The 12,952-nt window shown below is 40.5% G+C and overlaps 1 long non-coding RNA gene across 2 annotated transcripts in view; it reads left to right on the forward strand.

Moving 5' to 3' along the window:
• Positions 1–2,945: 2,945 nt before the first annotated feature.
• Positions 2,946–12,952, forward strand: part of LOC308462586 — a 57,414-nt gene continuing 47,407 nt past the window's right edge. For both annotated transcript variants that reach the window (XR_013979220.1, XR_013979221.1), the window contains exon 1: positions 2,946–3,106. This is a non-coding gene — a long non-coding RNA (uncharacterized lncRNA). The remainder of the gene's footprint in view (positions 3,107–12,952) is intronic.

Raw genomic sequence — 12,952 nt, forward strand, 5'->3', positions numbered from 1 at the left:
TTGCTACCAGAAGAGATATGGCATCTTAAATGAGAGTACTTAGACAAGTGATGCACAGATGACAAGATTAAAGCAGACATTTATCAGAATGCATAACCCATTTCAAAAACAAACATGCTATTAACGTTCATACTAATATGGCAACACTAGCAGTAATTGCACTTCATGCATGTTTTGTCTGTGTAAACCTAATATATTCACAATGAACAATTGCAAATCATTATCCTTTTTCTTATCAACAGCAAAATCCATTTGAGAAAGTTGACAATTGCTGAAGATACCAGTCCTCCACACAAAAAAGGATTTCCCCCCTCCCCCCGCATCACGACTAATCAGCACAGAGTGTATTACTAAGGAAAATTAGCAGCTGGACATAAATTAGTGCTTTTTCATGCCCAAATTCAATTCCCCTAGCAGGTTATTCAAATCTGTTTCTCCACCTGAGAAAGAAGGCTTGCTCCTCTTCAGCCTGAACTGTTCTTGAATCAACACACTACGCGAAATTGGATACAAAAGATTGTCATGCTTGGACACACAACGTTTCGGAAGTCCCCGTAAATAAAAGTGATGCATAAAGTTTACTAGGTTATGTATGCAGGGCTATGAAATCTGGGGGAACATTTAATAAGGCACAGGAAGGCACCATACTAAATAAATACTGAAAAGTATCTGTATGAAGATATAGCTATTAACATTTAGAAATAGTTTGGGTTTCTAACCGATGCAGTTTCATTGATACAGTCCTACTTAGAAATTGTAAAACAGACACTGTAAATAAGACTGAAGAACTGGGACAAAAATTAAAAAAAACATGCTTGGATTAAGTGCTTTAAAGTTCACAACAGCACCAAAGGAAGTCTGGATGAGCCCTAAATGGTAAAATGTGCTTTGGAATCCTTCAGAACACAAAACACCCAGAAGTATATAAAATCATTCTGCCATCTTTACCGATAAATAAACTGCACTACAGTACTTGTGTAAAATAAGCTGTAAATGGTTGGGAAAGTTGTTCAAAAACTCAGAAGCAACAATACTTGGGTTCAGCAGTCAGAAAATTGTATGCCAATGGCCGGATAAAACAGAAACGAGGATTAACACAAGTATGATTTGCGCAGCACCCCATCTGAGAGTGGTATTTGCTTCGATTAAACAGCTAATGTCTAAATTACAATCTACCACATGTCAGCGGAGGAAATGTTGCTGTTGCTTCACAGCAGCTAAGACAATGATTATTCCATTTCTATTTATTTTCATTTGCCAAAAGAAATTGAGTGGTATGCTCCTAAGCTGCCCCACCAGCACAAGGATTATGGTTAGCACAGTGTGATTTCCCCTTCTCCATCTCCAGCACACGCCCCACAGCTCAGATCTGCTCTGGGGGGTTGGGGGAACCCTTAGAACAGAATTAAGGGGCACATTTTTGAGAGGGTGGGGGTGGAAGTTCAATGGTGTAATCAGAAATGCTTGCCCGGAAGTAACTGCTTACTTAGTGCTATGATGAATACAACCCTCTTTTTTACCAATTTCCCTATACAGGGCTGCCTTCAGGTGTCTTCTAAAGGTTGTATAGTTACTTATCTCCTTGGCTCAGGGATCGCATAACTCTTTACCCTTAATCATTTCTCTTATGAAAATAGTGTCGCCCTAAGCAGGACATCCTGGAATCAAATCAGAAACTGGGACAGCTTTCTGTCCCTGGAAAATAGGGACACCTGGAGGGTCTGCATAAACGCTTACCTGGAGCAAACGTAATTCAACTCAGTGGGCCCTAATTACAAGAAAACATGCAAAATATTTCACCTTGAACTTGCCACCCCAAAGTCTCATGGTGTAAAATCCTGTACAGTCATAACTTGGGTTGAAGTAGCTTCAGGATAAGTATTTTCGGGTTGCGCGCTGCGGCGACCCGGAAGTAACGAAGCACGTTACTTCCGGGTTTCGCCGCTCGCACATGCACAGACGGTCAAAATGATGTCGCGTGCATGTGCAGAAGTGGCAAATTGTGACCCGCGCATGCACAGACGCACAGACACGGGTTGCGTTCGCTTCTGGATGTGAACGGGGCTCCGGAATGGATCCCGTTCGCATCCAGAGGTACCACTGTATTTGGGAAGAAAACACTTTCTGATTCCTCTCACTCCTCCAGTTTAGACAGAACATAACTTGGAGTTTAGCCAAGATATTGGTTAAGTTGATTGATATATAATTTGAAGGCAAAACTCTATTCCCTTTTTTAGTGGATTGGGATTTACAGTAGTTGAGCCTCAGCCTTGTGGTGTAATCCCAGAGGGGTTTATTCAATCAAAGAGTTTTGCTATTGCACAAGTACCAGTCAAATTATGTTTGAACACTTCACAGGGGGCAGATGCTGTCTTCCCAGGTGCCTCTTTACTAGACAGTAGAGTAATTAGCTCTCCCACTTCTCCAAAAGTAACTGTAGGCCATGGTCTGAGAAGAGAGAGATCACTAACTAACCACTGAGGTTTAATTCCATGGTCAAATGATATCTTGTACTGGTATAAATGTTGCTGCTCCCTCTCAGACTTCGACAAATTAGTAGACAAAGGGTTGCGGTTCCATCAGCAGCCTGCATTTACTAGCTTTCAAAAACTTGTACATTCTTTTAATTGGAGAGCAGATTCAGACCAAATACGCTTTTGGGTGGACAAACATTTCTTTTTAAAACCCCTGAAAACTTTGTAATAGTTTAGAATTTGAGCTCAGGGGCATACCTTTTATATACAGTTAGAAATGTCTTGTTTTTTTCCAACTTAGGCTGGTTTTTCCAAGAATATTAAAGGGGAAAAAATACGCTTCTTTTTTGTGGGGGGTGGGATGGGTAAGTTTGGGGAAAATTGTAGGAATTGCACCTCACTTTGAATCTGGGTCCCAATTAAAAGATATCCCTTGTTCTTCTAGGAGAGGGAAAAGGTATAAAGTAAAGTAGCTCTAAGCTCTTAGGGTTCTAAGATATGCAAATAGTTTCCCCACTTCAGATCTCTGCATAGACTCGGCCGGTGCAAATTACTAAAGCATTCTGTGTGCCTCAGAGAGAGACAATGAGACCGCTACAACCGATGAAAAAGAGTTTCCAGCATGTTTGAAGGTATGCATCAGAAACTTTACTTTATTTTATATAAAATTATATGGTGTTCCCTCTGCATGAATTGTATTGAAAGTGTGTTTGGACTTTAAAAATTGAATTTAAATTGATCTTTAAAGCTTTGAATGTCCTGCTGCCATAAAGAATATAGAGAATTAGCCATTTTTCATGAATTATGGATTACCTTAAGAATTGCTGCCACTCCAATAAATGCACGCTTTTGGATTTGAATTTAAGTTTGTATATTTATCTAAAGAATTTTATAAAGATGTAGTCTTCAGCCATATTTTTTTACCTAAAACAAAAAGAAAAAAATGTGTGCAGTTCCTTACAGTAAAGTTCTATCTTGAGTTAACTGACCAAGTATTCTTACTAGGAAAACCTTAAGGCAGTTAACAAAAATCCAAGTAAATTAAAAATACTTTTGATATTTGTATTTTCCAGTTAATAAAGTATTTGTCCAAAGCTCATTTTTTCCAGAGCTCTTCTTTCTTCCTCATTACTGAAATTTTGCAATATACTTATTTAACTATTGCTACAAAAAGAAAAGAAGTCTTAATTAAATCTTTATATTATTCAAATCCATTTAAAGTCTTTTAGTTAAGCCAGTTGGGGGGGTAGGGGAGGGATCATAATCTTACATCAACTTCTTCAAAAAGTTGGTTTACATCAGCAACAAGCAATAAGACTGAAGTAGCAACTATCCATCTTAAACTCTCTTGTCTTTTAAGTTTGATCTTCACTGTTCAACTGCAATGACCACTCCAGCTAATTTTTTGTATTTCTTTGAGTATATAAGTAAAGAAGGTATCCTTAAACATTTGTTTTAAAATGCACACATCTCAGGGCTTCTTTCCATTCCTACGTTTTACCCACACAGTGGCCAGTTCAAAATAAACACTGAGTACGTACGTACGACAATCAGCCTAATGAGAGCAGCCTTAAGACTTTCTGTGATGATTGGCCAAAACATATTTCAGCTTTTGCTGGATTTCATCCTTGTATGGAATATTATCCTTTTGTGGGATAGTCCTACATATTCTAATTCAAAGGCAATAAGATGATTTCTGGTCTACATACACATATACCGCTACCAGCATGAGTTTGACCAAACTGCGGGAGGCAGTGGAAGACAGGAGTGCCTGCCGTGCTCTGGTCCATGGGGTCACGAAGAGTCGGACACGACTAAACAACAACAACACATATACCAACTAAGATGACAGCCTTGATGGGCAGGGCATTAAATGTGTTACTTAAAAAACAAACAAACACAGGAGAGATGCATTTCAGTGCTGGAAAAGAAAACGGGTAGTGGTGGCAATTATTTTGATTCAGAACTCTACTATATATTTTAGTAGAACTGATTCTTACGGTGTAGAAATGCACATTATTCTATTTAAAAATAAATCACCAACGTACACTCAGCAGTTGACAGATAATGAGACTAGGCCTCAATGTTTCCTTGCACAGTGATGTGTTCTAAGTTTAGCACTGTTGTTTTCTGTGTATAGATGTGTGTGTGTGTGTGTTCGTTCCATCTATCCATCCAATATAATGCTGAAGTCCATTAAAGCTTCACAACACACCTCCTGGAACTATGTACGGTATATATATATATATATAATTGGTTTCTTATTTTATTGGCCAGACCAACTTAACTTTTGCTGTACAAATTGTTGTTGTTGTTGTTGTTGCTGCTGTTTTAAAAAAACTACATTGCACAGCATCTAAAGGGAATATAAACTTTATAAATAAATAGGTTTATGGATACATGTTTGTTGTGAGGAGTCATTCCTTTCGTGTAGCAGCACCTATACATTGGAATTCCCAGCCTATTGAGATTGAGCTGAAATCATTTCTGTTTCAGCAGGCCTTTCCAGACACCTGATTTGGTAATATTTGAACTTTATTTTTTTTTTTTTAGATGTTTATTGTGTTTTATTGGTTTCAGATGTTTTAAACAATTTTTAAATATGTTTTATCTATTTATTTATTTATTTTGCTTTGCTTTTTAATAACAGATGTGTTTACTACCCTGTGGCTCCTTTGGCGGGAAGAGTGGAATACACATTTAATAAATGAATGAATGAAAGAAAGAAACATTGATAGATTTGCACTCAAAATAAATCATGATTGATATGCCAACGAAGTAACCCTGTTGCTTAAATCTATTTTCATCCATAAACTAATTTTTAATTATAAATGGTATCTTTGCCCTATTGATATAATAACCTATAAAACCTTTTTGATTAACTAATAAATTACACCGCTACAACTTCTGTAACTTCCTCAACTTTTTCTAATTTCTAATCTGCCATCAAGTCAGAATATTTGAACTTGAATATATGTTAGCCTCAGCCTTCAACTTTGCAGTTACTCTGACACACACACACACACACACACACACGTCAACGGGCTTGCCCATGTTGCTTCTTTACAAATCCCATTTCATCAGAGGTGACGGAGGGCTGTGACACACTTAAGAGAAATTTAAGTGTATGGTAAATGTGTGTGTATAACAATCAGTTGACTGCTTAACTGCACATACAGAGCAGCAGGGTGGGACCACTTAACTCATGTGTGTCTATGAATAAAAAGTTATCTGAATTGGTCTTCAGGAAAAATCTACTGTCAGCAATGGAAAGCACTTCCATATTCATCCGAGAAAACTGAACTATCTAGGAGGACCTGTTGTAAAGGAAAAAGAAAGGAAACAGTGTAGTCTCTTTCTCTACCAAATTGGCAATGAACGTAACACAAATTGCCAGGTAGGACGACCTTGCACATTCTGACTGGAATTTGTTTTCTCCACTGTAGTACCATTAACACCAGACAGGTTGCTCTGGAGTAAGCAGGGCTGGCTGATGTTCTTGGGAAGCTGGTAGGGAGCACTGCTGATGCCTGCTTTGAACCCAACGTACAGTAGTTACTTTTGTGGTCTGGCCCTGTAAGCAGGACCACGTGGTTGCTTCTAGCCAGCCTTTGGACCATGTGGCTGCACATGGATTGTAAGGAATTAAAAGGTTGGCTTAGAGCCACTTGGAGTGCTACCAACAAGGGCGACTGGTAGACGACAGGGCTTACCAGAGGTTTGCCCAAGGCCCCCTGAACATAAGAAGGCTGCAGCTCTGACGCGTGAGAAGAAATTTCACTGTACAAGAACAGGGTGAGCAGAGGAGGTTATTTTATTTATTTAACAAGATTAATATGCCACTTAATCAGAAAAACCACTAAGTTGCATAAAACAATATAAAAGAAAATAGTGATTAAAAAAAAAAAAAAACCAACCCACTAGCCTCGCCTCCCAGTATGTAAGACTTTGGAATTCGTAACACTTCCATTTTATAATTTGCTCCTTGTCAATCCCCTTTTCCTTTGATATGTACTTACCTGCAAGGCATGTTATCTTTTTTTATTTGGTATCCTTGCAAATATGAAAAATAGTAGGTGATTTCATGCTCTTGGAACTGATGCACTCTTTTCATAAGTGTTCCTAACGAAATACCTAAACTATTTGGTTCTTTGTTATTTGGTTGGTTGCATTCTACTTTTATGTGTATTGTCTACATTAAAATAAATAAAAACGGAAGGGAGGGGATAAAATAAAGATTCTGTTAAACCTTAAAAAAAAACCCCAAACCAAATAGCCATAATGAAATTCTTCAAAATATAGATAAAAATGAACAGTTTTGCAGCAAATATATGCAATAAAATTATATATCTAGGCAGGTTTGCTGAAACAAAAAAAAAAGGTTTTGGCGGGTGTCAAAAACAGTACAGTGGTACCTCGGGTTAAGTACTTAATTCGTTCCGGAGGTCTGTTCTTAACCTGAAACTGTTCTTAACCTGAAGCACTACTTTAGCTAATGGGGCCTCCTGCTGCTGCTGCACCGCCGGAGCACAATTTCTGTTCTCATCCTGAAGCAAAGTTCTTAACCTGAAGCACTATTTCTGGGTTAGCAGAGTCTGTAACCTGAAGCGTATGTAACCTGAAGCATATTTAACCTGAGGTACCACTGTACAGTGAAGGCACCTGCTTAATATTAATAGGCAAGGAGATCTAGAGAGTAAGGGATAAATTCCCTGCAGAAGTGCACTTGGAGGGTCAGCAGCCCAGTACCTCAGTGCTAGACAGCCCCTACTGCTGTTGAAAGGTACCAGGAACTCACAGGAACAAGGAAAGCAAGCTACCTTATGCCATTGGTCCATCTAGGACAATATTGTTTAAGCTGACTGGCAGCGGCTCAGGTAGGGGTCTCTCCCTGTTCCTCTTGAAGATGCCAAGGATTGAACCTGTTGATCCTGGACTTGGCTACACAGTGGCAGAGGAAGAGGAGCAGGTGGTGTGCCACGCCCCCAGGACACACATCACGCCCCTGTGGGTAGCGCGCCATGCCCCCGGGACATGCGCAAGCTCCGCCCCCGCCTGCTCTCTGCCCACCGGTGCCGGAGCATGAAGCTCTGCCACTGTGGCTACATAGAAGCATCAACTATTGCAATTTTAAAAGGGCATTGTCAGCAATAGAGGGAAGTGTAGTGGTATCGAATTTCCAGATGCAACGCTCTACATTGCCCATGAGTAGGAAAGGTGATAGAACCTAAGGATAGAATTTATCACAAATGATTCTGTGTTGCCTCCCAAAAGTGTTTGTAAGCAGAACTGGGACAGTGTGTGTCTTGCAGTATTAATTCTCACTGTTCTAAGGGGCTAACTAGAATGCAGCCTTCCATGCAGGGCCGGATTTCGGTTTATTGAGGCCCTCAGCTGCTGAAGGAAATGCGGCCCTTTCTATGTCCAGCTGTCCTTTGTCAACAACAAATGGTCACCTTTTTTGTGTTGAATATATGCTATAAGGTAATTTATGGACCTAATAGGTATCTAAAGCTATTAACACATGCAGAATGTAGACACCCTATATATAGAAATGAGTAAACCAGTGATATTTTAGGGAGCAGGCTAGCAGGCGGGGCCCATTACTTACATCATAGGAGCCTACACAACACAAAACACTATTGCTGTATGTAGGTTTTATTTTACAGTCATACCTCGGGTTACAGATGCTTCAGGTTGTGTTTTTTTCAGGTTATGGACGCTCCAAAACCCAGAAGTACTAGAACAGGTTACTTCTGGGTTTCAGAGTTCACACATGCGCAGAAGCGCTAAATCGCAACTTGCACATGCGCAGACTCGCCACTGTGGGTTGCGAACGCTGCGAGTTGCAAACGTGCATCCCGCACGGATCACGTTCGCAACCCGAGTGTCCACTGTATTTCTTTTTTATTTTATATTTTGGAAATGTAAATCCAGTTTCTTTTTCCTTTACATTTTTTGGGGGCCCACAAGAGAGTGGAGCCCCAAGCTATAGCTTGTTAAGCTTATATGTAAATCTGGCGCTGCTTTCATGTGTGAGAATGCAGATCTGGCACACCATGGGAAAAGTGGAAAGGCAAAGTAAGGAAGAGAAGCAGTGGGCAAGAATACTGGGTACTGAAAATGTTTTCTTCTTGATGCATTGGCCAGTATAACCACTACCACCCCCATTGCATTTATCCCAAGTGAGCTTCCTTCAGGTTTCTGAGCCACAGTAGCTGCAGGGAGCGTGGCTGCTGCAGGAGGGGTTTCAGGGTCAGAAGCAGGAAGCAGAAGTAGGATTAACCACTCCTCTCCAATTCACTGTGCCTCCTATTTGAATTGATAGTTGCACAGCAGAACTGCATTCTAGCACACCACTGCTGTCATAGGGTTTTGAAGGGGAGAGGTTAGCTCTTGCAGAAGGCACAAATCTCAAATCCCTGACACTGCACTCCATGTGCTCCAAGATCAGGTTTACCAACCTTCCTCTATTTTTCTTTCTTTTGGTGTGAGAACATCGCTGCAGCCACTTTCTTTTGTCTTTTGGGTGGTTAGGGATTCTTTTACCCTTTAAGACTAAGGCTTGTGTATGTACTGATTATTTGCAGCCCTGTTTAAAGTAGCAACCACACACTCTGTCTCTTTCCTTTTTGTGTATTAAACCAATCTTTTTCTGCTTCCTGTTGCAACAAGTTCTTTCTTAGGCATGCAAACTTTAAATGGACACATGCCCTGACTCCACATGAAAGCTTCCATTCCTCTCAAGAGCACACACTGGGTCTATATCAGTTGGTGGATAAAAATCAATGATTTAAAAAATAATAATCAGATTTTTTAAAATTTAAATTGGTTTTTTAAATTTAAATTGGATTTTTTAAAAAAAAAATGGATTTTTAAAAATAAAATGCTTTCAGAGCAAAAATATTTCTATTTAAGTTACATTATAGTCCAAAGGCTATTCATCAGGAAACAAGGATTTGTTTTTAACTGTGTAGCATAAGGCTTTATATGCAATGTTTAAATTTTTTGGGTAAATGAATTCCTTTAATCCATTCACTATGTCATGGCCTTCCAGAGGTTTCTGTAAGATTTTGGGGGCAGTTTTTTCTAACGAGAAGATACTATTATAGATGCTTGTTTTTGCAGTTCTCAAAAGGGTGAATTTGTGTCTGCAGAGGTAACATGCCTTTTCTTCACAGGAAAAATGTTATAAAATACACATACAGAGTTAAGGGGAAAATCTTAATCCCATTGTTTCTTTGCAAATTTTATATACACAGAATCAGCCCCTAACCTCTGAAAAGCAGAGGTTCGATGAATAGATTGTCTGGGAGACAGCACACTTCCCAAGACATCTTGTCAGGCCCACAGATCACTGCTTCTGTACCCCTCAGTAGGGAATCCCCTATCACCACTACACACCTCCTCTTAGCTTTGGTCGGGGTTCTTCCGTGAGCTGTCCGTTCCAAGGTCGCCTGCACATTCCCTGAGGACTGACTTTGCTGCTCGTCTTCATATACGTGATCGACTGTAATGAGGGAGAGATCCTCAAATGGAGTCTGTTCTTCATCTTCCATGCTAGGGGAGAGGACCTCAAAGTGATTGTGTATTTCTAAACAATCAGAGTGAACCCTGGGCCTCCTACTTCTTTGAGTCACATTTCTCCATATATCTGGCTCCTGTGTTGGTGAACTAGCCTCCTTCTCAGGGGAGTCCCCTGTCTCCTCCTTGGTGGAGACGGTGTGCTCTGTTGCTTCCAAGAAGAGCTCCAGCTCTCTAATTCTTTGGAGCGTAGCTACATGTTCCTCCAGTTGCTGGACTTTGTCTTCTAAGAGGGCAATCAACATGCAATTGCTGCAGGTAAAGCTGCCTGCAACCTTTGGCAAGATGGCAAACATTGCGCAGGAACCGCAGGCGACTACAGCTGTTCCCTTCCCCTCCATCTCAGAACCACTGGCAGTCATCTTTGAGAATTCCTGGAGAACAGGCGAAGTCCCGGCAGACTGGAGGAGGGCAAATGTTGTCCCTATTTTCAAAAAGGGGAAAAGAGAGGACCCAAATAATTACCGCCCAGTCAGTCTGACATCAATACCAGGGAAGATTCTGGAGCAGATCATTAAGCAAACAGTCTGTGAGCACCTAGAAAGGAATGCTGTGATCACCAATAGTCAGCATGGATTTCTGAAAAATAAGTCATGTCAGACTAACCTGATCTCGTTTTTTGACAGAATTACAAGCCTGGTAGATGAAGGGAACGCAGTGGATGTAGCCTACCTTGATTTCAGCAAGGCATTTGACAAGGTGCCCCATGATATTCTTGTAAAGAAGCTGGTAAAATGCGGTCTTGACTATGCTACCACTCAGTGGATTTGTAACTGGCTGACTGACCGAACCCAAAGGGTGCTCATCAATGGTTTCTCTTCATCCTGGAGAAGAGTGACTAGTGGGGTGCCACAGGGTTCTGTCTTGGGCCCGGTCTTATTCAACATCTTTATCAACGATTTGGATGCTGGACTCAAGGGCATCCTGATCAAACTGGGAGGGGTAGCTAACACCCCAGAGGACAGGATCACACTTCAAAATGACCTTGACAGATTAGAGAACTGGGCCAAAACAAACAAGATGAATTTTAACAGGGAGAAATGTAAAGTATTGCACTTGGGCAAAAAAAATGAGAGGCACAAATACAAGATGGGTGACACCTGGCTTGAGAGCAGTACATGTGAAAAGGGTCTAGGAGTCTTGGTTGACCACAAACTTGACATGAGCCAACAGTGTGACGCGGCAGCTAAAAACGCCAATGCAATTCTGGGCTGCATCAATAGGAGTATAGCATCTAGATCAAGGGAAGTAATAGTGCCACTGTATTCTGCTCTGGTCAGACCTCACCTGGAAACGATGCCTTGTGAGGAACGGCTAAGGGAGCTGGGCATGTTTAGCCTGGAGAAGAGGAGGTTAAGGGGTGATATGATAGCCATGTTCAAATATATAAAAGGATGTCACATAGAGGAGGGAGAAAGGTTGTTTTCTGCTGCTCCAGAGAAGCGGACATGGAGCAATGGATCCAAACTACAAGAAAGAAGATTCCACCTAAACATTAAGAAGAACTTCCTGACAGTAAGAGCTGTTCGACAGTGGAATTTGCTGCCAAGGAGTGTGGTGGAGTCTCCTTCTTTGGAGGTCTTTAAGCAGAGGCTTGACAACCATATGTCAGGAGTGCTCTGATGGTGTTTCCTGCTTGGCAGGGGGTTGGACTCGATGGCCCTTGTGGTCTCTTCCAACCTATGATTCTATGATTCTATGGAGTGGAGTAGATCTGCACAAGTAGCTAAGTGTGAAGCAGTAAAAATGAAAGTGAAACCTTGTGAGCAGAATACAGATGTACCTTGGTTGCCGAACGCCTTGGTACTCGTACGTTTCGACTCGTGAATGAACGAAACCCAGAAGTGACTGTTCTGATTTTCGAATGATTTTTTGGAAGCCGAACGTCCAACATGGCTTCCATGGCTTCCAACTGAGTGCAGGAAGGTCCTGCAGCCAATCGGAAGCCGCACCTTGGTTTTTGAACAGTTCTGGGAGTCGAACAGACTCCCGGAACAGATTAAGTTTGACAACCAAGGTACGACTGTACTCAACAGTCTTCGGATCTTTGTGTAATAATTGTGCAAGTCAGTTGCATGTCTAGGCAACTCAGACTTGGGTCAAGGCACTTCAGGGCTGGCAACCTCTTCCCAATCTCACTGGGTTCCAAAAACTGCACTAGCACTTAACTGAATAGGCACCTGAATGTAGAAGCAAATCTAAAGAGGTGGGTGGTGGTGGTCGTGGAAATACAGAAGTTTTTTCATGTGTGCTAAAACTCAGTCTAAGTGTTTGTTTGTTTGTTTCTTAAAGTTTAACCACATCAGTTAACGAACATGGCTACGTATGCTATAATGTTATTGTTTCAGTTAAATAAATTGTTTAAATTGTTATTAAGGAAATGATTGTTTTTCTCCTTCCAATAAAGCATAGCAGAAAAGTTGTCCAAATATAAACAGTTAATTTATTAAACCTCACAATAATTTCATAATTATCTGTCTATGTATTTCTAATAGTATAACCAAATCAGTAATTTTGGATATAACTGTAAAAACTACTCTAACAATTAATTATTCCAAAAATGAAACCTTCATCTGGTTGTAAATATTAAGATTATACCAGCAAGAATGAGTCTTTCTGTAAAAAAAGTGATTTAAATCGAGTCTTACTGACTAGTGATTTAAATTGTGATTTAAATCAATTTGATTTAAATCAAACCCACCCTGGTCTATATATGGGGTGGACATGTATGTGGGTTCAGATATACATCTGTAATGCTACTAAACTAGGGGAGATTAGCAGCCAAACCTAACAAATGCATATTCCTGCAAGTTAGCCTGAGAAGGGGCTAAGTCCACAGAGCTGTATTGCTGATAGATGGATACTCAGACCATAGAACTACAGTTGGTAGAGAG

The sequence above is a fragment of the Podarcis pityusensis genome (genome assembly GCF_964106645.2).
Source record: "Podarcis pityusensis genome assembly, chromosome: 1".
Classification (NCBI taxonomy): domain Eukaryota; kingdom Metazoa; phylum Chordata; class Lepidosauria; order Squamata; family Lacertidae; genus Podarcis; species Podarcis pityusensis.